The 27,208-nt window shown below is 35.9% G+C and overlaps 1 pseudogene; it reads right to left on the reverse strand.

Annotated features, from left to right (window-relative positions):
- Window positions 1-465: 465 nt before the first annotated feature.
- LOC100345321 (protein lin-28 homolog A pseudogene) overlaps window positions 466-27,208 on the reverse strand; it is a 192,880-nt pseudogene continuing 166,137 nt past the window's right edge.

A 27,208-nucleotide genomic window follows, 5' to 3' on the forward strand; every position in this document is an offset into this window, starting at 1 on the left:
TCCCAGGATCGAGTTATGAGGAAACAAGATATGGAAAACCCTGCCTTACTCCTGAGAGATTCCCTCCCACAGAATGTAGTTGTTTATGGGTTGGGTCCAGTAATTTGGCCCCACAAGCAATCTTTTTACCCTGGTGAGGTTAGTATTGTTCTAAATCCTTCCTTGAAAGAAAAATTACTTCCCCATTCAGGCTACTTCCTTAAAGCTGGAGATTTTGCACACCTGGGCACAGACAAAGCATGCAAGTTCAGGACAATATCCCCCAGGTCCCTTATCTGTCTTTGGATACAGCATGGTTCACTCCTTCGTCCTAGCAAGAGGAAAAGGGGGCGAGGCTGTGAACCCCAGCCTGGGATACATGGTAGTGCCAGCTCCCTCCAGCCACTCTGCCCCCTCTTACTCCACTCTGCAACTGATGCCTGCTCCTTGAATCTTCCTGATAGCATAAGAACAGTCCCCATCCACTCAATGCTGGGCTTCAGGGAGCAGGGCAGGGTGTGGATCCCTTCTCCATACTCCCTGAAGTAGGCTGGCTTTCCCTGGGAGCTGGGGGCCTGCTGGGCCTTTGGGGGCACGAGGACAGTAAACGGCTGATGCTCTGGTAGAAGTGGCACTTCTTGGGCTGCGGTGGCAGCCTGCACTGCTTCGCATGATGGTCTAGACCTCTACTGTTGTAGCATCTGTCTCATTTAGAGCTGCGCTTTTGCATGGTCTTACCCTTTGGCGGCCTCTCACTCCCAATACAGAATACTCCACAAGACCCGGTGACTCGGATAGATTCCAGTCCCTTGGCAGACTTCTTGAAGATGAACTCCACGGTTTCACCTGCTTCAGACTCCAGAGACCCTCCACGTTTACTCTGGTGCACAAAAACATCCACCTCAGGGTCGAGCACGGTCCCTGCGCCAGTGCTCATGGACAGGAAGCCGAACGCCCTGGGCCCGTTGAACCACTTACCGATGCTGGTCCCGTGCAGCAGCTGTGACGACTCAGCCTCCTGGGCCGCTTCCTCGGCCACCTCCTTGGGCACCTGCTCCACTGCCTTGGTGCAGCCAACTGCAAACTACTGGTTGGACAGGGAGCCCAAAATCGTTGCCAGAGCCCGTGACCCCAGGCCCGTAGTCAGGCGGCTGCTGGCTCCAGAGAAGTCCCGAGCCAAAGGGTTGGTTGGGAGAAAAGGCGGCTATATCTTCTCTCACAACCAAAATATTATTTTAAAAATCTTTTATTGCAGCCACAAAAATGTTGGAATCCTTAGTTTTATTGATTATAATTTTATATTAATTTAGTACATATTATATATAAAATAAATCTAATACTTTAACTATTATCAATCAAGTATTCAATTTTGTTAAATTGCAGTTTAAGATACACAATCAAATAATAAAATCAAGTTATACATCGCATAATAATTTTTAATCTTGCTTGCTCAAGTTTGGCAACATAGACTCAAAAAAATACAGTTAAAGTATCATTGTGTAGCACACTATTTATTACATCTCTCGGGCTTTCATATAAAAAAAGTTCGTTGCTTATAAATGAAAACTTTTGGGTCAGCAATGTGACTCTGTGGGTTAAACCTGCAAAGCTGGCATCCTGTATGAGCACCAATGAGAGTCCTGCCTGCTCAGCTTCTGATCCAGCTTCCTGCTAGATGTACCTGGGAAAGCAGCAGAAGGTGGTCTGAGTGTTTAGCCCCCAGCAACCCACATGGGAGATTCAGATTGAGTTCTTGGTCTTGGGCATGACCCAGCCCCAACTGGCCAATGTGGTCATTGGAGAGTGAACCAGTGAATGAAAGATATCTCTCTCTCTCTCTCTCTCTAAAAAAAAATAAATAAGAAAAAAGCTTTCCCTATTCTAACAGATAAAACTCTATTAAATGTTTCAAATAAACTCTTGTTATAACTCCCCTTTCCTCTTACAAGCAAAGAAACTTAAATGATTAAATTAGCTCAGCTTGTTTTATGTGTTATGTTGTTGAGTAAATCTGAAAATTGTCCATATATCATGCATTCCAGTGATATCAGGAAATGACTTCTTTAGAAATTACTGTATACATTCATGACTCAAAACTGAAGTAAAAATATATGTTTTACTGAATTTTACAGACATGTTTTGAAAAATTGAATGGAAATCAAGAAAATTTATTTTAATGGGATGGATATGGAGGTGAGATCTCAGTTGTTCTATAACTGGATCTCTCATAAATCTTGATGTGATTTGCAGACTATAAGAAACCTAACTGTCTGAGATGTAAGGAAGTAAAGGAAAAACTACACCAAGAGTGTATCAAAAATGTTGTAAAAATTTCCACACACACACATTGAACTTATTGGCTTTTATAGTAATTTTCTAAACATTATAGTACAGTACATTTTAGACAGAATTTAATTTTATCTGGATTTATAAATAATATAGTGTGATATAAAGTGTGTGAGAGGATGTGCCTGGCTTACATACGAGTATGACACCATTTAAAAAATTAATGAATTATTTTATATTTTGACTTTTTGAAGTGAACAAACTTTTGTATTTCCTATAAATGGATTCAGGAGCACAGTGATACTTCCCATCCTACCCTCCCTTTTACCCCTGATTCCACACTTCTTTTCCCATCCTTTCTTATTCTCACTCTTAATAAGTACCTACTTTCAGTTTACTTTATATTCACAAGATTAACCCTAAGTAAATGGTTACACTAAGTAAAGGTTTCTAGATGAATGGATTGACTTCTGAGGATTCTATTCTGTTACATTGATCTACATGTGTATTTTTGTACCAGTACCAATCTGTTTTGATTATAACTGCCCTGTAGTATATCCTGAAATCTGGTATTGTGATGCCTCAGGCTTGGTTTTTGTTATATAAGATTGATTTAGCTATTTAGGATCTCTTGTGTTTTCATATGAATGTTAGCATCACTTTTTCTAGATCTGAGAAGAATGGCATTGGTATTTTGGTTGGGATCACATTGAATCTGTAAATTGCTTTTGCTAGTATTGACATTTTGATGATATTAATTCTTCCAACACATGAATATAGAAAATTTTTCCATTTTTTTATCTTCTATTGCTTTCTTTAATGTTTATAATTTTCATCATAGAGATTTTTACCTCCTTGGTTAAATTTATTCCACTTGTAGCTGTTATGAATGGGACTGCTCTTAGAAATTCTTTATCAGTCATGGCATTGTTTGTGTATACAAGAGCTATTATTTTGTGTGCTAATTTTACATCCTGAAATTTTACTAAACTCGCTTATGAGTTCCAATAGCCTCTTAGTGAAGGACACCATTTTATATGAGGGTCTTGAGCCTCTGCAGATTTTAGTTGTGTCTTCTGCTACCAGATTTTTGTGTATTCTAACCATACCCTGTAAAATTTTCATTTTATGAATACATTATTTCCAGATTACCCTAATGTAAATAATTCATATATTTTCCTTTGATATGTGAAAGCCAAATAATGGTACTAGAAATCTAGGCCTTGCTGAACACCAGAAAGTCCCCATATACACATTTATTCTAAATATTAAAAAAATCTAAAAATCAGCATGCATGTCTAATATAGTTTTTGGTTTACATAATTTCACTGACCAATCAATACTTAACTAACACAATGAATATTAAGGTTGCCAATTATTGTAAGATGGTTCAGTTCAATTTTAGGAAGGAAAATAGTTTGCTCAAAAATATACATGACCGAGAAAGCAAAGATCTACATTTTGATCATTTGATTAAGTCAATATTAAAAGTAACTATTGTGATCGAGATGCTCTGTTATATATTGAAATTTCAGAGAGTGAGAAAATGTGCCTTTCTGAATTCTAATTTTCTGCCTTCCCTTACTGCTACATTGACTGTAGAGAGGACTTTCTGTTTGAGAGAATTAAGACAAGTGGCATCTTGTACTCCGAAATACAACTTCATTCCTCTTTTTCCTGAGGAAACAATTTTTTAGACCTGATTGGACAAGATATTCTATGCAGGCTGTCTTCACTTCCCCAAATCCCCACAGTTGGACTTCTGGTTACATGAATTTCCCAAATAAATGATTTGATTTGAATTATTGCCTCAGGGTCTGCTTCTGCAGTAACAAACTTCAGGCATTGAATCTGTTCTGGGTTGTCCATTTATTTCAATGGTCTATTTCTTGTCCTGTCAAATCTGTACTATATTGATTGTGATAAGCTTAAATAAGTTGTAATGTGATGGCAGAAGAGATCAGCTGATTGTTTTCTGCAAGATCTATTGGCTCTTCTTAGCCCATTTCTTTTTCACATAAACAAACTTTGTAATCATGTTTTTTATTTACAAAAAAATTGCTAGTATTTTAATGGAATAATACATGTATGGATTAATTTTGGATAATTTATGATATAACATTCAACGTCTTAAAAGCAGAATATGCTATAACTCTTTTTTTATTATTACTTAATGTATGTAGATAATATTTTGTAATTTATTTGGGAGAAATGTGGAACTTTCATTATATTGGAATGATATTTTAAATGGCCCTGTTTTTAAATTGTAATTTTGTCTGTTGCTTACATACAGAAATGCAACTGACTTTTCCAAGTTGACTTCACAAATCCCCTAATCGTTTTTCTAAATATGTATTTATTTATTTGAATGGCAGAGATAGAAAGAGGGAGAGAGAATGAGAGATACGTATCATTCACTGTTCACACATCAAATGCGCATAACAGTCAGGGTTAAGCCAGGGTGAAGGCAGAAGCCAGGAACTCCATCCAGGTCTCCGACATGGAAGGCAGAAACTCAGACACTTAGACAACCACCTGCTTTCAAAGTACACTAACAGAAGCAAGACAGAAAGCCAAGGATAGCCAGGATTTGAACTGCCATTCCAATATGGGATGCAGGGATCTCAAGCAGTGGCTTAACCCACTGTGCCACAACACTTGCCTCATTCACTCATTCTTGTAGTTTATATCTAATCTCACATGGTATATCATGGGAAAAAAGCTGAGAGAAATATCAACAAATGACATGTAAAATCCAAAGACAGCTATACACACTTTTTTTTTTAATTTTTTGTGTCTAGAACTGTGATGATAAATATCCTAAACTTTTGCTTATATGACAGGAATACCAGTTGCATAATTCTTATTCTCTTTCTGGCTAGGTTATATATGGTATGCTTCACCTTCTCATATCAAATTTTGCAAGATACTTGAATCTTGGGTTGCTTCCGATTATCCCTTTGTTTCTGTCTGGATAAATATCCTTCACGTATGTAGGCTGAGTCTATCACAAATTAAGTTATTTGTATGAAGTATCTTATAATAAATGTATTTATCAATTCCTACAGCAAACAATTACTGAATATCAACTATGGGTCAAGCACTTTTCTGTCCACTGGACTATAAGATTGAACAAATATCAACATTGTTCTTCTGAGCTTTAGTGAACAAAGCTATGTAACAAATTCTAATACTCTCATTGGATCATCATAACTGATTTAATGTAGTTCACAAATTTTTCCGGTTCCATTCAATGCCAGTCTAAATGCAATTAAGATTCTGACATCCTCTGGGTATATTCATCCTTTGAGTGCCTTTCATTGGACAGGTAGGCATTGGGTATGCTATTTTATACTTCTTTATGTAAGACTTGAGCTATTGAATTACTAAAATAATCAGTTTCTATATTTGTTTTCTCTAATAAACTGTGAAATGAGCTAGTTCATTGTTCATTTTTCACATAGTCAAACATAAAATGAGAATGTATTCTTATGACAGCATTTGTTCATTTTTCTATATGGCAGAGTGAACTATTTCATTACTTATCATTAGTGGCCTATTTATATAATAGGGTGGTAAAAAATAATGTCATAACCAATTGGACTTGTAGGAGAATTTTGGGATTACAGAGTGCAATTAATCAAATGTGTGATGACATTAAGGTAATAATACAGCTTGCTGAAAAATCGTGAAGAACCTTTAAAGGGTCAGAGGCATAGGATTATATTTCCTCCTGAAGAATGTGCACCTAGTTAGTAAAAAATTGAAGTTGAATTTCCAATTACTTAGTTCGAATAAAAATTATCTCCTTAAGACAAACTCTTCATAAATTACATCTTATCCTACTAATGACTATTAAAAATAACTTTGAAATATTATCAGTAATTAAATATATCATAAATTTTCCTATATTTTCACTAAATATTTAAAATTCTTACCTTTACTTTTACAGTTTTTAAATATAAGTTTTCACAAGACTGATACTAGATCTTCTCATCAAATCTTGTGAAATGCCATGTAGAAGGAACAGAGGAGAATAACTTATGTGAAAGATGTGAGTATTGCCCAGTCATGTTGATGGTTTCTGACTAATGAAGATATCAAATTAAATTACATTCTTTTCTTACTAGGTTATCTCTCTTTTAAAATGTGCTGAATTATCTAGTTTGGAAAGATTCTTAAGCCCCTTTTTGTATCATTTAAACAGAATATCTACTAAGCCCATAAGTATAAGTTCTTATGTTTCAACAGAGATTTTTACTTCTTTGTTAAAGAAAACAATGCCTTTACTTGAGAATGGGAATTTTCAGTGAAACTAGATTTAAGCATCAGTGCAAAGACGCTCTCAGGGATGAGGATAAAGAACATAGAATTTACAATGCAGAAATACAATATTGTCATCAGACTAACGCATAGCAGTAGTTATCAATTATAGTTATTATTATGTAATAAACTGGAAATTTATTGAGAACAGTTTAATGTTTGTGCATATATATATACACACATATATAATATATATATTCACCTGAAGATGTTGCTTAAATAAAGATAACAAAAATGTTTTCAACTCTAAAGTTTCTTTGATTTCCATTTTAACTTGTTTTTTCTCACTTTCCTAGCCGCAAGCAATTAATTCTATGTGTTCTATCACTGTACATTAGTACGCCTATTTAAAAGTTTATGTAGAGACATGTGGAGTATTAGGACACTTCAGAAAGTTCATGGAGATTGGATTTAAACTGTAAGTTTATTTTATTGTAAAAAATTTTGAAATTCATGCATAAAGTTTGCATAAGTGTTTTCCATGAACTTGCTCATGAGCCCATTGTATATATACGTATTTACCTCTAATGTAAATATTACAGAATTTTAAAGAACAAAAGAATTGTTCAAAAATCCACTAATCGTAGATTCACTTAGCAGCTTCCTTCAATTAGTGTTGGTAGATAATGGCAACTGGTAAATTTATTTTTCTATTTCTACTACTAAAAATATTTGAGCCTACTCAAGGTAGACAGAAATGGTAAAGTAGTAGTTCTTTTGCAATGTTCCCATAGCATTGTTAATAATGGGTCTATCCTAAGTATCAATACGTAGATAGATTCATATAAAATTAATTCCTATTTTTTGGTTTGCTACATATTTGATTTACTGACTAAATGTTTTGCAAATGCCATAAATGTCATAAAGATTTCCACTAATACTAAAAAGTATGAACAACTATAAATACATGAAATAATGCAATAATCCAGAGAAGATATTATGCTTAATACATTAATATATATTACAAAGCTAATTATGAGGTTAGGTCATATTCAAAAGTGTCTTTTAAAATATAAGATCTAAAACTAAATTCTGCCCTATGTTTTATAAAGCATAAAGTATTTTTTATAAAGTTGGTACTGTTTATTCCAGAATGGAAATGCATATTATTATAATTATGCCATTATTATTATATATATATTATTATTATAATAAGGTTTGAGGGGCAAGCACTGTGGCAGTAAGTCAAGTCACTGATTGGGACACCTAAAACCTATACCAGAGTACCAGTTTGAGGCCTGTCTACACCACTTCAGTTGCAGCTCTTTCATAATTTATCCTGGGTGCAGATGATAGCTGAAGTGCTTGGGCTCATGCCATCTATTTGCAAGACCCAGATGGATTTCCAGATTCCTGCTCCAGTCCGGCCCAGCCCTGGCTCTTGCTTTACTCTAGGAAGTAAAGCAGTGGATGGAAGATTTGTCTCTATGTCTGTCTCTCTCACCCTTCACTCTGCCTCCTAAGTAGACAAAAATAAGTAAATAGATTTTTTTTAAAGAGAAAGAGGAAAGACATTGTGGCATAATAGATTGAGTTGCAGCGTGGGAGTCCATATCCTATACCAGAGTGCCTGCTTTCAAGTCACCACTGTGCCTCTCTTCAACTTCCTGCTAATGCACATTCTGGGAGGCAACCGATAATGCAAGTACGTGAGTCCTGACAACCACGTGGGAGACCCAGAGGGAGTTCTGAGCTCCTAGCTTTGTCCTAGCCCAACCTTGGCTGTTTGGGGCATTTGAGGAGTGAACCAGAGGATGAAAGATCTCTATCTCCATCTCCGTCATCTCCAACTCCCTCTCCATCTCTGCAATTTCTGTTTCTATCTTTACCTATCTCTATCTGTCGTTCTGCCTTTCAATTAAATAAAAATAACACACTTTATTTTAAAGATGTTATTCATTTGTTTGAGAGGTAGAGTTAGAGACATTGAGAGGGAGAGACAGAGAGAAAGATGTTCCATGCGCTGGTTTACTCCCTAAATGGCCGCACTGGCTGGAGCTGCGCCAGTCCAAACCCAGGAGCCAGGAGTTTCTTGCAGGTCTCCCATGCAGATGCAGAGGCCCAAGCACTTGGGCTGTCTTCTGATGCTTTCCCCAGGCCATGAGTAGGGAGCTGCATTGGAAGTGGAGGAGTTAGGCCACAAAATGGTACCCATATGTGATGCTGGTGTCTCAGGTAGCAACTTTACCCATTACACCACATCAGTGGTCCCTAATTAAATACTTTTTTAAAAGAAGAGTTGAAATAAACTTGGCAGGGTGAACATGAGAATCTTTTAATTAATTTCATAAAGATCTGTACTTAACATATTGCTAATTGATCTAGTTAAATGATGGCATATTTACAGTAATTTCAGAATCATTTATGTGGGTGAGCTTAGCACATAGTCAAAATTTCAATTAAGAGAATATAAGAAGTGACAATTTAGAAGCATAAAATGATGCAGGACTGCTACTAGATACGGAGGTTTGGTGAAGAAGATTATTACACTGAAGAAAGTTATTTTGCAACATGATTCACTTTGTGTAAAATGGGTTCTGAGCTGACAATCTTATTTTAAAGAAAATAAAGCACATGAGAAAATTGATAAATTACAGGAATTAAATGTAACACTCAACAATTCCACTTCAAAAGACAGCTAATAATTTTAGATTAACTGCAAAGCCAGTTGATTCAAAATGTTTATTTTGTTCAATATTTAAATGACTGTCCCTAAGTTTTTCCTTTTCCTCTAGCCATTGAAATATGAAGAGAACAGAAAACAACTTTACATTAAGTATGCTTTTTAATAAATTGTTATTTCTAAGATTATAAATATTAAAATACTTAATATAGCATTATTGGACTAAATTAATATACAATATATTATATATATTACAATACTATGTCAAGTATTATATATTAATACAGTTAATATAATATAACATAATTATATAATATATTATATATAAAATATAATATATATGTTATATATTAATATATGTAACATATTATAAATATATGATATATAATAATATATAATTATATGATATAATACAATTAATATATTAATTGTATATATTGTATATTAGTATAGTTTAATATTTTAAATTATATATGTATATTTTAATAGAGTTTCAGAAACAATAGTATGGTTTTAATTATTATTATTATGGTATATATTCAATTTTTTAAATTATGTTTTAAAAGTGTGCCATCCATTTGATTACAAGTGTTTTAGAAAAAGAATATTTTATGTTAACTTAGTAATCCTATCAAATACTCATGCATGTATATACATATAATGTCTCTAAACATATACTCTACACATTCTTTAATAATAGCACTGCACATTTTATTCACTTAGTACTTACAGATCCTTATAAATTATATTTATTAATTACATGTTATTTTTAAAAATACTCAAGATACAGAGATATCATCTGTTCCATCTTGTTATAAAAGAGTACCTGAGACTGGATAATTTATATTCAACAGAGGTTATTGCCTCACAGTTCCGGAGATCTAAAAGTCACCAGAGGTTTACAAGGACTGCTTACCATGTATCTCATGGAAGAAGGCAAGAGAGAGCAATAGAGGAGTGACCTTGCCCTTTTATAATGGCACCAATCCCACCCATGAGCCTAGTCATTCTTAAATACTTTGATTCTTAATATTTGCACAATATCAATTAAATTTTAACATGAGTTTTGGAGGGGTAAAAAGTATAGCAGAGATTAATTAAATTAACTGCTTAGGTCCTCTGAGTTCATGTATTTATATAGCTGGTAACTAGCAGAGTCAGGAATCAAACCCAGCTACTCTAGGCCTCACTGATATTTTACCAGAAAATTTAAAAAAAAATTAAATACAATCTGTAACTAATTTACCAACTAATTTATCAATACATGTGATAATGTTGTGTTTTATTTCACATGAGGGAGCTTTAACACACAATGTTAACAAATAATGTATCTTTATGTGTTCTGTTATGGTGTTTTTAGAAAGATGCATTTATTTATTTATTTGAATAGCACAGTGACATAGCAAGGAAGAGAAAGGAAGAGATAGATATAGAGATGTTCCATTTGCTGGTTCACAGCCCAGGTGCCTGAAATAGCTAGGGCTAGGCCAGTCCAAAGGCAAGAGTCAGGAATTCCATCCAAGTCACCTATATGTGTTGCAGGAACTAAAGTTCGTAGGCCATTATCAGCTGTTTCCCAAGCACATTAACTGGAACCTTGTGCCTGCCTGCAGCACAATGAACCGGGTTTCCTGAAACAGAGAATGGGAATGCACAGACAAGGACGCAAAGAATGGAGCCAAGACAAATCCTGATCAAGGTTCATTTATTCAACAAATCCAGTAGTATTTAAACATGACCAGTTGTATACAAGAAGGCATACAAAATATTTACATATCTAAAAGACTTTTGGGGTTACAAAGAGTTCCCCACAAGGTTCTTCTACTTAATAGATCATAAAATGTTATCAATCATTGATTACAAGGGTATAATAAAATATACAAATATAAAAAGGGTGATAAATGCAGGTTTCAGGTATGACTGATATCTACATCATCTTTTGTGAGAAGTGTAACAGTGAGACACAGTTCTTCCTGCCTCTTCCTGAAACTTCCTTAGCCTTTTGTCTGTTCTGGGATGTCTCCATCCATATGTCTAAGCGTAAACAAAAGGGGCGACTGCCTGTGGCTGCCCACAGAACCTTGTTCAAATGCCCCAAAAAACTGAGTCTCAAAAAATGTCATTTTGGGGCCAGTGCTGTAGTGCAGCAGGTAGGGCTGCCACCTGCAGTGCTGATATCCCATATGGGCACAGGATTGGATCCTTGCTGCCTCACTACTGATTCAGCTCAGAAGAAGATGGCCCAAGTCCTTGGGACTCTGCACCCTCGTGGGAGACCCAGAGGAAGCTCCTGGCTCCTGGCTTGGATGAGCTTAGCTCCAGTTGTTGTGGCCATCTGGGGAGAGAACCAGCAGATAGAAGACCTCTCTCTTTCTCTCTCTCTCTCTCTCTCTCTCTCTCTCTTTCTCTCTCTTTGCCTCTGCATAACTTTAACTCTGACTTTCAAATAAATAAATAAATATTTTTTAAAAAATGTCACTTTGCTATGAAATGTAGCTGTTCCAGTTGATCGCTTAAATCACTGTGTCACAATTCCTGTCCCATATATGCTACACTTTTGAATATATATATATATAACTTTTCATAATTTTCTTTCTGTTTTTATTTGTGTATTATTGTGTCTATAAATTTAAATGGGAAACATTTGCTTATCTAAAACATAACCCTGTCTCCATCTATGGAAAGATTTCAAATGTAGACATGAAACAGGTATTTTAGAGACTAAGCAATTATCTTACCAAAGGGTTAATCTATAAAATAGACTAAAAGTATGCTTTGTTCACTTCTGGAAACTATTGTATTATCCATTGAGCTTTTGTTGTATTGAATAGATGCCTCATTGCCTAGCTGACCTACTAAACAATTATTAAACCTCCATAAATGCAATAGCTGGCTCAATTATGTAGATCTTTCATATCTTCTGATAACAGTATTGTTTAGATAGCCTTTATCATCATTTAGTTCCGGTAGTGGTAGTAAGGGCTATGTATCTTCACTGCTGATTGAAATATTGTACCTTGTATGGTGGGTTTATTATCAACCTGGTTAATTTGAAGATAATAAATGGAAATCATGGCCTTTATTTTTACTATCATAGTCGTACTACAAGCATTTTTATCAAGTAGGGACATTTGAGTATGAAAATTAACCTGGCTTAGAATAATAAATAAGATTAAATTAACCATGAAATATAAACTTTAAAGAGATCTAATAGCCTTCTAAATGGCTACAGATCTTAATTTAAAGCTCAATTTCATAGTTTTCTTCTACATGCAAATTAACTTTATTGACCATATCAACAACATGTTGTTTAATTTCTAGTCTCCTCAGATTTATGATTTTTGTCATTTAGTATGGTCAATTTACTTACTCTGATAGTTCTAATTAGATAATTATATAATAACAAAAGAGTATCAACAGAGGAGTTTTGCCAAAAAAGTTGTAAGTAAATTTTATCATTACTGGTGAAATTCAAATGACCAAAATACACATGAAAAAATATTCAGGATCACTAACTGTCAGGGAAATGCAAATCAAAACCACAATGAGGTTTTACCTCACCCCAGTTGGAATGGCTCTCATCCAGAAATCAACAAACAATAAATGCTGGAGAGGGTGTGGGGAGAAAGGTGCCTTAGTCCACTGTTGGTGGGAATGCAAAGTAGTATAGTCATTGTGAAAGAATGCATGAAGATTCCTCACGAATCTGACAATCAGTCTAACATATGACCCAGCCATTCCCCTGCTGTGAATTTAATCAAACTCAATGAACTCAGCATGTTAAAGAGTGATTTGTACCCCCATATTTTTTGCAGCTAAATTCACAATAGCTAAGGTAAGGAATCAACCCAGATGCCCGCCAACTGATGACTGGATAAAGAAATTATAATAAATGTACACTATGAATTATTACGCAGCCATAGAAAAGAATGAAATCTTATCTTTTGAAACAAAATGGATGAAGCTGGAAACCAATACACTTAGCGAAATAAGCCAGTCCCAAAAAGACAAATACTATATGTTTTCCCTGATCTGTGCTAACTTAATATAGTACCAAAAATGTATATGAGCAAAATTCACCTTTTGGAGAATTGCTTATTATTTACCACCCTTGTCTCTATTGGTATGGAACAGTGTTTTATTCTTCTATTCGTTGAATACTTTACTTAGGGGAGAGTTAATCTTATGATTATAAAATAGAATGAAAGTAAGCCATTGTAAATATAAAATGGAAGAATAAGAAAGGAAGCAGGAGGGATGGTGGGAGCGTGAGTGGAAGGGGGTTAGAGTGGGAAGTATCACTCTGTCTCTAAATCTGTATATGAGTTAAATGAAATTTGTTCAACCTATATAAATTTTTTTTTCGACAGGCAGAGTGGACAGTGAGAGAGAGAGAGAGAGAGAGAGAAAGGTCTTCATTTGCCGTTGGTTCACCCTCCAATGGCCGCTGCGGCTGGCGCGCTGCAGCTGGTGCACCACGCTAATCCGAAGGCAGGAGCCAGGTGCTTCTCCTGGTCACCCATGGGGTGCAGGGCCCAAGGGCTTGGGCCATCCTCCACTGCACTCCTGGGCCACAGCAGAGAGCTGGCCTGGAAGAGGGGCAACCGGGACAGAATCTGGCGCCCCGACTGGGACTAGGTCCCAGTGTGCCGGCGCTGCAGGCGGAGGATTAGCCTATTGATCTGCGGTGCTGGCCTCAACCTGTATAAATTTAAAAATAGAAACAAATTTAAGCTGAAGAAAAAAAAGACAAATTGGGACCATGCCTCCTATGTAGAAAGGTAGACTCCAGGCTTGCAAAAATAAAAGAAAACATTGACATCCTAATTCTATTGACAAATACCCACCCCCACCTTACCACACTCTGCATTCAAGTAATTTTCTGCTAGCTAACACTACTATTAAAAGTCCTTCTGCTTTTGGTTTCAAGGAGTTGTTTTATCTCAACTCCTATAGCAACAGTCTCTCTCCTCTATTGCAAGTCTTGAATAATTTTTTGTTCATATAATTTTTAGCATATTCTTTCTTATATTTTGGTTGTTTCTGTATCATTAGAAAATCATAAAGATGTTTCATGTTGACTTAAATATATTAAGATTTTTGCTTACAGAGAAAAAGATCTATCATTGGAAAAACTTTAGCAACTGCTCATCAAAAATATGGCAAGAGGGTCATGTTTATTTAGCCCAGCAGTTTGGAAGGCAGTAAAGAAGCCCATGTCCCATTTCAGAGTACATAGATTCGCTACCATATTCTGGATTCTGAACCCAATTCCCTGCTACTGTGAATACCGAAGGATAGTAACTCAAGTCATTGGTTCCTTCCACCACAAGGGAGACCTGGACTGAATTCGCAAATGCTTCCTATATCTGGGCTCACTCCCAGATGAAGTAGTTATTTGGAGTATGAATCAGTTGAAGAGGCATCACTCTCTTTCTATGACTCTCTCTCTCCCTTCTGACTGCCTCTTAAATAAATAAACAGATATATTGCTAATGTTCCCTTTGCCAATGGTTTCTGACTTGCACAAGCAGATTTAACTGAAGAGTTAAATAAATGATGACAACATTTGTATCAATTGATAATACACTGGTTTTATTTCAGTATTATGTCTTATGGCTTTATCTGATTAATTATGTTGGTACTAATGCCAACTTAAACATATTTGTATGTATTTCTAAAAAGTATTAGTAAGGATAAATGCAAATTAAACAGAGGTAGAAGTTTTCTTGTTGGAAATAAGTCATCTTCACTCCCTTTTTAGGGTATTTATGTAAGAAAATGTGTCATTGTTAATTCTATCCTCTCTTTGAGATGTTTTAATATGCATTTCAAAATCTAATTCAGCCTCTAGTTAGTGTTTAGACCCAGGGTTGCCTTTCTGTAGTACATGGGAATGGTCTCTAAAATGTAATCTTGAAGAAGAAAGTGCCTTATGTCCCAGTTTTTGTGGGAAGACAGAAACCTAACTTCAGTAGATATGTTTTCCTAAATTGCAGATATAACTGTTGTCGTAAAGATATAAGGAGTTTATTTTTTCCTTTGTTTAAAGCTAATTAGCTGTCATAGATAGTAATCTCAATTGCTAAGTAAATTTAGAGTTAATAATTTAATTTAATTTTGATTGAGACATACAGTTTACATGGGTTTATGAGGTACAATATGATGTTTTGATTCATGTATATGTTGGTTGATAATCAACTAAGAGTAATTAGAATATCCATCATCTTAAACTTCTATCATACCTTTATGGTAAGAATATTCAAAATTTTGTGTTTTGAGATATGTAATGCATCATTCAGGTATATTATTCTAACAAATAGATTGTCAAGTCCTCTTCCTTGAGGACTAGTTATTGTCCTTAAAGCCTGTATATATTGAGTTGTGTTAGCTTGGTTCAATAAAAGAGTGACTTTTTTCTGTCTTTGCAGTCTTTTAGGAGAATATCTATACTGGACATAATAATCTCATTTAATGCTTTATTCAATACTTAAATGATATCATTGTCTTCTAGTTTCTCCTTATTTTCCTGAATTAGATGGAAATTTTTCTTGTAATTATATTTATTGAAAAAATAAAATTGTCTTAGTATTTTTAGATTTGCAATGAAAAATAAATTAATTAGAACATAGTAAGCAGAGAATCGTAATAGCCTTTTTAAACAATGCTACTATGTATTACCTCAAGACATATGCAACAATTTATTTCATGTTTTGAAATATAAGAGCTTCAAAGTATCATATCTTACCCAAAAACACATTTTTAAAAAGAAACATTAAGCTCAGCTTATGGTTGTTTCTTATTTCATTAATTCTGTGAATCCAGCATGGCTTTCAGGTTTTACATTATTTCCCCAAAATACAAATTGTGTTGATTACAGAAAACAGTTCTTGAACTTAGGCCCATTATTTGAGTATCTTCCATGCAGTTTTCAAGTATACTACATTTTTGGACAAGGAAAGTTGGAGAATTCTTCCATATTTCTAGATTACTTTTTAAATTTCTCAAATAATTATATAGTAGTGTTTCAGTGTTTTCCTTCTAGCAAAGATTTTAATATCAAGGTAGCAGTTACTGGAATGGTTAATGTAAAATATGCACTATATGAAACAAAAGATCACACAGAGCCATTGGCATGCTTAAGTTTTTGAAACTATCTTTTAATTCTGCAACATATGTATATAGAAAATATGGTTATTTGGAGAAAAAGTATAATTTAAAAGCATTTAGAGTAGATGATATGTACTTGGCACAGAAAAATTTTTTTCCTTTATTATTTTATTGAGGTTTTTTGCTTAACATGATATGTGTTTTTACATGTTAAAAATATCCAAGAAGCTATCCAATTGGATATATCTTTAACATGTAAAAACTCATGTCATGTTACAAAACAGCAATGTATAAGAATGAAATTGACCTCTTAGGCTTTGATTATTGTTTATAGCCCTTGTCTGTATTCCAGTGGTGTGGGGAGCAACTCGGACTAGACTGTTAGTGGAATTAAGACTTATTCTATGCATCTGCTTTCCCACAATATGGCGCTGAGAAGGGAGTAACAACTTCTACGAAGCTGCCTCTCGCCAACTTGAGTGATGACCTGCAGGAGCTGATCCTGCTCCTGATTGGAGGAGAGCAGCATACTCGGTGTGTGGGTAGCAGAGTTGGGATCGGTGGAAGAGGACTATAAAGGAGGAGAGAGACAACATGCACCAGGAACACCTGAGGAACACCTGAGCAGCCCCCGAGAGAGCCAGCCGGCGGTGTGCCGCTCCCCCGCAGAAGTGGGGAAAGTGGCAGGGGGAACCGTCCTTCCACGGAGGTGGAAGGGTTGGTAGCCAACCCGGGAAGAACCAGCAGCAAACCCGGGAAGGGCCGAGCAGACAAAAGAACAGCGCAGGGTCCTGTGTCGTTCCTCCATGAAGAGGGGGAGCGACACAGTGGTCTTTCTATTTTTTACTTGTTGAAAGTTATCATTAGTAGTGTATTAATCCTGTGATTATAAAGTAAATTGAAATTATGTTATTGATAAAATTAAGGGAACAAAAGCAAGAAAAAAATGAGAGAGGACTGAGAGAGGCAGGGTGGGAAGTGTGTTTTGTTTTCCTTAGAAATATGGTTATCTTCTATGAAATACATGAAATTTATTTTTATATTAATAAAATTAAATATGTATATTATATATACATACCCAAAAGGAAATTTAAAAAAATGTCATGTCAATGATTTCTATATTTCTCTATCATTCTTATTTGTAATTGGAAGTATTTTTTTCTTTTTATTTAAATTTTATTTAATAAATACAAATTTCCAAAGTACAGCTTTTGGATTACAGTGGCTTCTTCCCCCATAACCTCCCTCCCACCCACAACCATCCATCTCCCACTCCCTCTCCCATCCCATTCACATAAAGATTCATTTTTAATTATCTTTATATGCAGAAGATCAATTTAGTATACAGTAAGTAAATATTTCAACAGTTTGTACCCACACTGAAGCACAAAGTGTAAAGTACTGTTCGAGTACTAGTTATACTGTTAATTCACATAGTACAACACATTAAGGACAGAGATCCTACCTGGGGAGTAAGTGCACAGTGACTCCTGCTGTTGACTTAACAATTGACACTCTTGTGTCAATTGTATCAGTAATCACCCTAGGCTCTTGTCATGTGTTGCCAAGGCTATGGAAGCTTTTGAGTTTGCTAGCTCCAATCTTATTTAGACAAGGTCATAGTTAAAGTGGAAGATATTTCCTCCCTTCAGAGAAAGGTACCTCCTTCTTTGATGGCCTGTTCTTTCCACTGGGATCTCAGTCTCAGTCACAGAGATCTTTCATTTAGTTTTTTTTTTTTTTTTTTTTTTTTTTTTTTTTCCCACAGTGTCTTGGCTTTCCATGCCTGAAATACTCTCATGGGCTTTTTAGCTGCATCCGAATGCCTTGAGGGCTGATTCTGAGGCCAGAGTGCTGTTTAGGACATCTGCCATTCTATGAGTCTGATTTTAAGATTTGTCTTTTAATTCCAGAGTTTAATTAACAGTATGAATCATAATATACCACTTTACTACTGTTGGATACGGCAAAGTGATGAATTTGAGGCACAAATCTAAAAGGCAGATAAGGTTAGCTTGTGCTTTCTATAAGAAGAGTTTTCCATTTTGGGGGAATTTCCTATAATGAATAATAAAGCTATTTGCCTAGGCAAGAGTCTTCTAGAACAATCTAGTTATGCTGAAGAAGACAATCTAGTGAAGCCATAATAATGCAAATAGTAATATGTGGGGTGGGAGGGGAATTGTAGATTCCAGTTCTCAAACAGCTGTGTTCACACACTTGTGTGTGTTGGGAGGAGGGTAGGGGAGTATAGCATGTGATTTTTTCTTCTCATGAAATGATCAGTCTATATTTTGCCACCATTAGTTTCTCTTTGCTGTAATATGTGTATTCACTAAAAACTAATATTTTTCTACAGCAATATTTTCTGAGTAAAATGCAAAGCCTACTATGAATCTCTGTTGCTAACTTAAATAAAATGATAAATTACCACTTTTCTAATATATCATAGAAATAAATAGTTATTTGGACACCATTAAGTCCTTATTCCTCGGTGGATAGCGTTCTTTGTGTTTTTCCTTTTCCATACAGATTTATAACTTTCCTACCTCCTTGATGCATTTTAAACAATTTTTTCACTCATTTCTTATTTTTATGGACTCCTTCCTCATATGTATATTCATATGAATATTTTGTTGGTTATCTACAATTTTATTTTTGTCCTGGGGAAAATTTTCATACACTTGCAGAATTTCTATAAATATGACATCCTAACAAACAGGTTTTCTCACATATCCTTTGGAAGAAAAGCTATGGTAACCAATGTAGCAAGTAATTTCCTTTTAATTTGCACTCCTCTCAAAATAGATTATATAATGCCTTTTTCCTCCAAAGAAGCACAGTTTAAGATTTTGCTATTCAAACCTCAGTGTAGTCTGACAAAAAGTCCCAGTAAAGTAACCTGAGAATTTATTAAACATGCAGAATTTCAGGTGCTACACCAGATTGACAGAATCAGAGTACACATTTTAGCACGCCCTTGAGGTTATTTCTATGCACATTAAGGTTTAGAAAGCAGAAACTTCAGTGATTTGCAACATCTGAGGCAGTCTAGCATCATTAATAGTGGATTAGAACTATATCTTCTTTATGAATTAGTAATTAGCTCCAAGCACTACAGTTTCTACATATACTCTGTCAGCTTCTCAAAATACAATGTCCACATAGAGTGTTGGTTCTTTAGGTTAGCCAAATCTTCTCTCCCTTAAGCCATGGGTACTAAGAAATATGCATTAGGAATCACTTCAATTCAAATGCATCTTGACTTCAAGGAAACATTTATTCTGCAGATAAAAATTCTTAATTTCATAGAGATTTAGAAGAATTCTAGACATTCCTGTTATTTTAATTTTAATAAAATATTTAAATGAAACATAGAATATAATGAAATTAATTTGATGGTCCTATTCAGGAAAGGCCTTCCTTCACAACAAAATTTCAGCTGAGATCTGAAAGATGAGTAAGAATTACGCAGATGAAATTGTATGTAGGAAAGAAAAGAACATATGAGATAGACAGGGAAGCAATGACTACCCCTTACAATGCTCAGAAAACAATATGATGAGAACCTGGATATTGGAACATAAAACATTTGGTAAAATCTGGTAAGTCTTAGTTGACACAACCTAAATAAATGTGAAACTACTTAGATTTTACCTCAAAGGAAACACATCCAATACTTCAATTAGAATGCCAATGTGTATCCACGCGAGTAGTGAAAATTTCTTTCTGGATTATTTGGAAGGGAGAGAATCAATGAAGAAAAGCCTGTTATCAATGACAGAATTATTGAGAAAGTAGAATCATTAGGATTACTGTTTGATTAGAAAATATAATGTAGAAGAAATTGATATAGCAATTGTTGCTACTTTTCTGACTTGAAACAGCAAGGATGAAATTGTCTTTTCTCAACAACACAGGTGAAGCAAATAAATGGAAAGAAAATGATGAATTTTGATTTAAATAGTTAATATCCAAGTGGATGTTAGACATTTAGCAGAAATATAAGAGTCACAAACAGGCACACACAAACACACTTATTCAAAATAAGGGATTGCTATCCTTTGGAGATATACATTTGTAAGAAAATAACATTGGGGATGATGTTATATTGCATTTTATGCATTTTGAGGAGGTAAAACAGGGATGGAAAATATGGGTGAGAAATCGTAGGAAAGAAGCCCAGTGGGAGACTTAATAAGCTATTTAAGTATTTGTAGATTGTGGCCAGCATGGATGTTATCTGAGTGTCAGGTCAAAAGAAGAAAAGAGGATAATACTATTTATCATTAAATAAGTTACTAAAATATGTGTAGAGTGTCAGGCTTGTGCCCATGGTGTGACAGAAACTCAACACTGTGAATCTTCCATTGATGGCATCTAAAGGTATATCATCTTAGTCTTTACACTCAAATCAAGATAGTGAAATTCTCAAGGATTATGAGGGTTAAATTGTATGGATCCTTGTATTAGTTTTTGTCCTATAACGAAGTACCTGAAACAACTAACTATATAAAGAGCAAAGATTTGTTTAGCTCAGAGTTTTGGAGGGACAAAGCTAGGGTATAGCGATGGGTATTTGGTCTCTGAAATGGGCCATGGATCGCAGCAATAGGAACATGTGTCAAAGAAAAGAGTCATGTCTTAACCCAGAATGCACTGAGAGAGACCAGGGTCCCAAAACCACCTTCAATGATTTGCCTCTAAATACCTAAGGAACTCTCACTTAGTACCCTTCTCAAGGTTCCACCACCTCCCGCTTGCACCACCATGAGGACAAAGCCTTTAACATATGGGCCTTTGGGTGTCACTCTAATATCCAAACAATAGCGCCTCTCAAATTCCAAGTGGAAATGATGTGGGACTATATATTTTTTTTGACAGGCAGAGTGGACAGTGAGAAAGAGAGAGAGACAGAGAGAAAGGTCTTCCTTTGCCTTTGGTTCACCTTCCAATGGCCGCCGCTGCTGGCGCGCTGCGCTGGCGCACTGCGCTGATCCAATGGCAGGAGCCAGGTACTTACCCTGGTCTCCCATGGGGTGCAAGGCCCAAGCACTTGGGCCACCCTCCACTGCACTCCCTGGCCACAGCAGAGAGCTGGCCTGGAAGAGGGGCAACCAGCACAGAATCCGGCGCCCTGACCGGGACTAGAACCCAGTGTGCCAGCGCCCCAAGGCGGAGGATTAGCCTAGTGAGCCGCGGCGCTGGCCCAATGTGGGACTATATTTAAAACCTTGATGCCAAGAGCTTATATTAATAGTCACATCATAATCATTCTTTGTCATTTTCCATCCATTTGACTCAAAATATCCTCCCTTTCTCCTACATTTTGATATATTTATTGACTTACTTTCACTGCTGTTACCCTTCAGAATATAAAAAAAAGCTCAAATATCTCCTACTATACAAAGGAATGATTCTAAAGCATCCAAATAGTAGCCACATTCTTCTCACTCTCAAGTTTAGTGGATTTGTCTACTGCATTCCTTCCATTTCAAGGTTGCTACTCCTAATTATAGATCTCCTTCATAGACTCTCCACATTTCTTCTCTTTTAAAGGTTTATTTGTTTATTTAAAAGGCAGAGTTATAAAGAGACGGAGGGAGAGAGAGAGAGAGAGAAAGAAAAAGAGAGAGAGAGAGTTCTTTCATCGGCTGGTTTCACTCTCCAAATGGACACAATGGCTGGAACTGAACTCATCCAGAGCCAGGAGCTTCTTCTGGGTATGCCATGCAGGGGCAGGGACCCAAAGACTTGGGGCATCTTCCATGGCTTTCCCAGGCAATAGAGAGCTGGATCAGAAGTGGAACAGCCCGGACTCAAACCACCATCCATATGGGATTCTAGTACTGCAGGCAGTGGCTTTACCTGATACACCAGAGCGCCAACCCCAACCCTCCAAACTTCTATGCTTACAGTTTTCTTAAATACCATCAAATATGTCACAGTTTGTAAATCTAACTTCACTGATATGTAATTTATTCATAAAAATAAAATTTGGAGGTAAATACACAAAGTGCATATCAACAAATTCAATATATGTACAAGATCATTGCACTGAAAACAGCAAAAGTATACTGATAAATAAAAGACATAGATAAATGAAGAGATGGTCATTGGTCAGAATACTCAAAATTATTTTTTTTTTTTGACAGCAGAGTACAGCCAGAGACAGAGACAGAGAGAAAGGTCTTCCTTCCTTTGGTTCACCCCCACAATGGCCACTGCAGCCAGCACACTGCAGCTGGGGCAACGCGCTGATCCGAAGCCAGGAGCCAGGTGCTTCTCCTAGTCTCCCATATGGGTGCAGGGCCCAAGCAATTGGGCCATCCTCCACTGCCTTCCCGGGCCACAGCAGAGTGCTGGACTGGAAGAGGAGCAACAAGGACAGAATCCGGCACCTTGACCGGGACTAGAACTTGGGATGCTGGTGTCGCAGGCAGAGGATTAGCCTATTGAGCTGTGGCGGTGGCCATACTCAAAATTATTAAGAGGTCAATTGTTTCATTTAATCTACAGGCTCATTGCAAATGCACTCAAATTTCAACATGCCTCTAATTAAATGGCAGTCAAGCTGTAGCCACAAGTGTAGGATTTAGGCAAAAAGGAACTGGAATACAGGTAGATAATTTAACTCTCTTGAGTTGTTTATTAGAGAAAGTTCCAGAAGAAATAAGAGAGGGAAGAGATGTGCAATTCGGGACATGCTCAAGCTGACTTACCTCAAACGGTAGAGTGAGAAACATACCAGGGGATTCCAATTCAATCCCATCAAGGTGGCATGTACCAATGCCATCTCACTAGTCCAAGTGATCAATTTCTGTTCACAATTGATCATAATGATAGGACTAAGAGCCAAAGGGAGCACATAAACAAGACTAGTGTCTGCTAAAACTAACTGATAGAATAAAAAAGGGAGAGAACGATCCAACATGGGAAGTGAGATACACAGCAGACCCATAGAATGGCAGATGTCCTAAACAGCACTCTGGCCTCAGAATCAGCCCTTAAGGCTTGTGGATCTGGCTGAAAAGCCCATGAGAGTATTTAAGGCATGGAAAGCCAAAACACTCTGGCAAAAACATACAAACAAACAGAAAAAAAAAAAAAACCACCTAAATGAAAGATTTCTGCAAGTGAGATCCCAGGGAAAAGAACAGGTCATCAAAGAAGGAGGTACCTTTCTCTGAAGGGAGGAGAGAACTTCCACTTTGACTTTGACTACGACTTTGTCTAAATATGATCAGAGTTGGTGAACTCAAAAGGCTTCCATAGCTTTGGCAGCTCATGACAAGAGCCTAGGGTGATTACTGATGCCATAAACAAGAGTGTCAATTTGTTAAGTCAACAACAGGAGTCACTGTGCACTTACTCCTCATGTAGGATCTCTGTCCTTAATGTGCTGTACATTGTGATTTAATGCTATAACTAGTACTCAAACAGTATTTTTCGCTTTGTGTTTCTATGTGGGTGCAAACTGTTGAAATCTTTACTTAATATATGCTAAACTGATCTTCTGTATATAAAGAGAATCGAAAATGAATCTTGATGTGAATGGAAGGGGGGAGGGAGAGGAAAAGGGGAGGGTTGCGGGTGGGAGGTAAGTTATGGGGGGGAGCCATTGTAATCCATAAGATGTACTTTGGAAATTTATATTCATTAAGTAAAAGTTAAAAAAAAAAAAAAAAGAGAAAGTTCCAGAAGAGTTATTTTGCAACACAACACTCAAAGGGAAGCCAGACAACCACAATAAGGAGCAGGTAAAGCTGCAAGAAATGAGTTTTAGTCAGGCCTTCACGGCCCAAATTAAACTTCCTTACAATTCTAATTCTTTACCTAGGGGCGGAGGTGACTGCACACAATGTACAAAGACATATGTGGCTTTTGTTCAGGAGTGGAAGGGGCCATCGCCCTCTCTTAACTCTCTGAACTCTGGCTATAAAACATGAGTAAACTGTTAAGCAGAAAGGTAGTTTCGAGAGAAAATTGTACCTCTGCACTGGCTCAATAGAAGTTGACTCACAGAAAACTGACTTTGACAAAGAATATGAAGCTTTTTTTTATTTATTTATTTGACAGAGAGAGTTAATGAGAGAGAGAGAGACAGAGAGAAAGGTCTTCCTTCCATTAGTTCACCCCCCAAATGGCCACAACTGCCAGAACTACGCCTACCTGAAGCTAGGAGCCAGGTGCTTCCTCCTGGTCCCCGATGTGGGTGCAGGGCCCAAGCACTTGGGCCATCCTCCACTGCCCTCCTGAGCCACAGTGGAGAGCTGACCTAGAAGAGGAGTAACCGGGACTAGAACCTGGCACCCATATGGGATGCTGGTGCCACAAGCGAAGGATTAACCTAGTGAGCCATGGCACCGGCCCCCAAAGCATTTTAAAAGGAAAAAAATGGTCTTTCACTAATAGGTCGTGACCAATAGATTATTTATATGTGAGAATATTAACTTTGACATTTACTTTGTATCATATAAAATATTAAACTAGTTGATCATATACATATTTGTTAAATCAAAAATTTCAGAACTTTCAGAATAATAAGAGTCTATATTCGATTAGGATTTACAATGAACAATCGTATCAGAGATAACACAATACACTTCTTGGAGCTATACTTTTTGAAGAGACACTACTTTTCAACAAGCAGAGTACAATATTGCTACATAGGCACCTCCTTTTCTAATATCTATATACACAAAAATCAAAAATCAGAGAAGAAAATCAAAGTTGCTTGGCAAATATGGAATTTAATCAAAGTATTTCCTTGTTCATTGGAAATATTTTGCTAAGTCAGTTAAAAGATATAAAACAACCCTTCATTCTAAAAGAGAGTGCTAGAAAAGCAGTTTTCTCTAATTCTAATATATCATCAGCAATTGTTAGTTTTGTATGTTTTGTTATATATAATAACACTTATTGCTTACGCCAGTACCATATTTCAAATCTTTTTAATGATTTTATCTGTAGTAACACATTCAATCTCCCTTCACTAGTATGCATTTTTCCCATTGCAATCAGAAGGAGAAAAGCCAAAGAGAATTTAGGTAACTTTTTTTTTTTTTTGCAAAAATCAGGATATTAACTGGTAAACTACATTTACAGAATAGGCAGGTGGACTGGATTGAACTGTATGTTGTCACTTGTAAAACAAATTTAAGTTGTTGTTGTGATTTTTATCACAATACTCACTCTAGATGTATTTTCATCTGATTATTGCAATCTGGTAAACTTTTGTAAGTTCAAAAAATAAACTGGGTTTGCTTGATTTGTACTGTAATTCACTAACATATACTCCTAATTTTTTCATCACCTTCAATCTGGTAATAGCTATCCATTATTAAGGAATAAATTCCAATATCACTTCAGTGGTAATTGGTTTCACATTGGGTTCATTTCTTCCTCCTTTGCAATCCCACAGTTCTATTGAAAATCTATAACATTTAGTGGATTTCCATAACCTTAAGAATGAAGGTTAACTGTCATTGTCAATCCACAGACTTTATTTGAAGCAGTGAAATCCTCTAAGAATTTTTTTTTCCTGACAAACCTTCCTCCTATATTTCTCCAGCTCTATGTAGCACATCCGAAGAGGCTTTCTTATGGCACTAGGATAAATCAGGTGCCTCTCCTCAGCACTCATGACAATTCAGAGGACCCTTCAGAAACACAGAGCTTGATGTGATTTTACATAGTTATGTAGCCGCTTAACCATGATCCAATCAAGATGTAGAACATCACAGCGTTGTTACAGACCCCATTGTGTTCCGTTCCAACCATCACTTACCTCTTGGCACATAAAATGCTGACTTCTATCAGAGTTCATCTTTACCTATTTTTAAACTTCATGGTAAAAGAATTCTATGGAATGTGTTTTTTCATTTCTGCTTTCTTTTGCTTCCTCCATTTCACCCACAAGAACACAATTTAGCAGTATTTTTCTATGCCCTTGACTCAATTTTGTATAAAAAAAAAACAAATTCTTTTGACCTTGAAACATTTACTACATTAATTTTTTTAGTTTCTCAGTGCAAATTAATATCTACCACTCCTGTAACCCATTTCAAACTATTGCTTTTAATCTCTATCATGACACAACTTTGATATAGTATGGGAATCATGTAATTTTTCTACCTTTTTTCTAGAAATTTTATTATACCCAGTTATTCCCAAAGAAAAGTCAGAATAGACTTACCCTCCATTGAAATATCAAGGAGCTACCCTTATTTTTTTGAAAAAAAAAAAAAAAAAGGTATAGTATATGCTCCTGCTTTGTTGTCCATTAGAATACATTCTGCTGTGCTGTGTATTATAATTTTTTTTTCATTTAAGCCTTAATTTTACATATAAATAAACCACATTAGTGGTAATTTTAGTAAATGTTTCTGAAATACTTTGTTTTATTTTCTGTTCCTCTCTGGTTTCTTTGAGGTAATCAATGAATTTTCAGCATGATTATTTTCTCCACCCAAAGTGATCTTCAAAGAACCCAGTCTCCATTAACAACACCATCATCTGTTGCCCTCATTGTCACCTCTCCAGCCATGCCTTTATACATGTCCCTTGGCAACACTGTATTGTGACCTAAAGCAGTTACCCATTTTTTTTCTGTTCACCAGGAAGACCTCTTTCCTATTTTACATATCTCACACACCATCTCTGACTGTCTGAAATGGAGTTGTGACAATGATTACACAGAATATTTTTTCAGTAAAGATCTTCAGGACATAGAGTATAGAAACCAATTCTAAAACCCATAGGTGTTTTAGAAAGTTTCTGGAAGCTCCTAAATGCTCCCAGTCTTTATATAATATTTTGCCATTTAGCTATCATGGCAGTTTGACTTTTTAAATTTTTTGGGTTGTTTTTAGAATCTGAACACAG

Source organism: Oryctolagus cuniculus, chromosome 6 (genome assembly GCF_051225735.1).
Source record: "Oryctolagus cuniculus isolate XC-2025 breed Fujian yellow rabbit chromosome 6, ASM5122573v1, whole genome shotgun sequence".
In the NCBI taxonomy this organism is placed as follows: Eukaryota; Metazoa; Chordata; class Mammalia; order Lagomorpha; family Leporidae; genus Oryctolagus; species Oryctolagus cuniculus.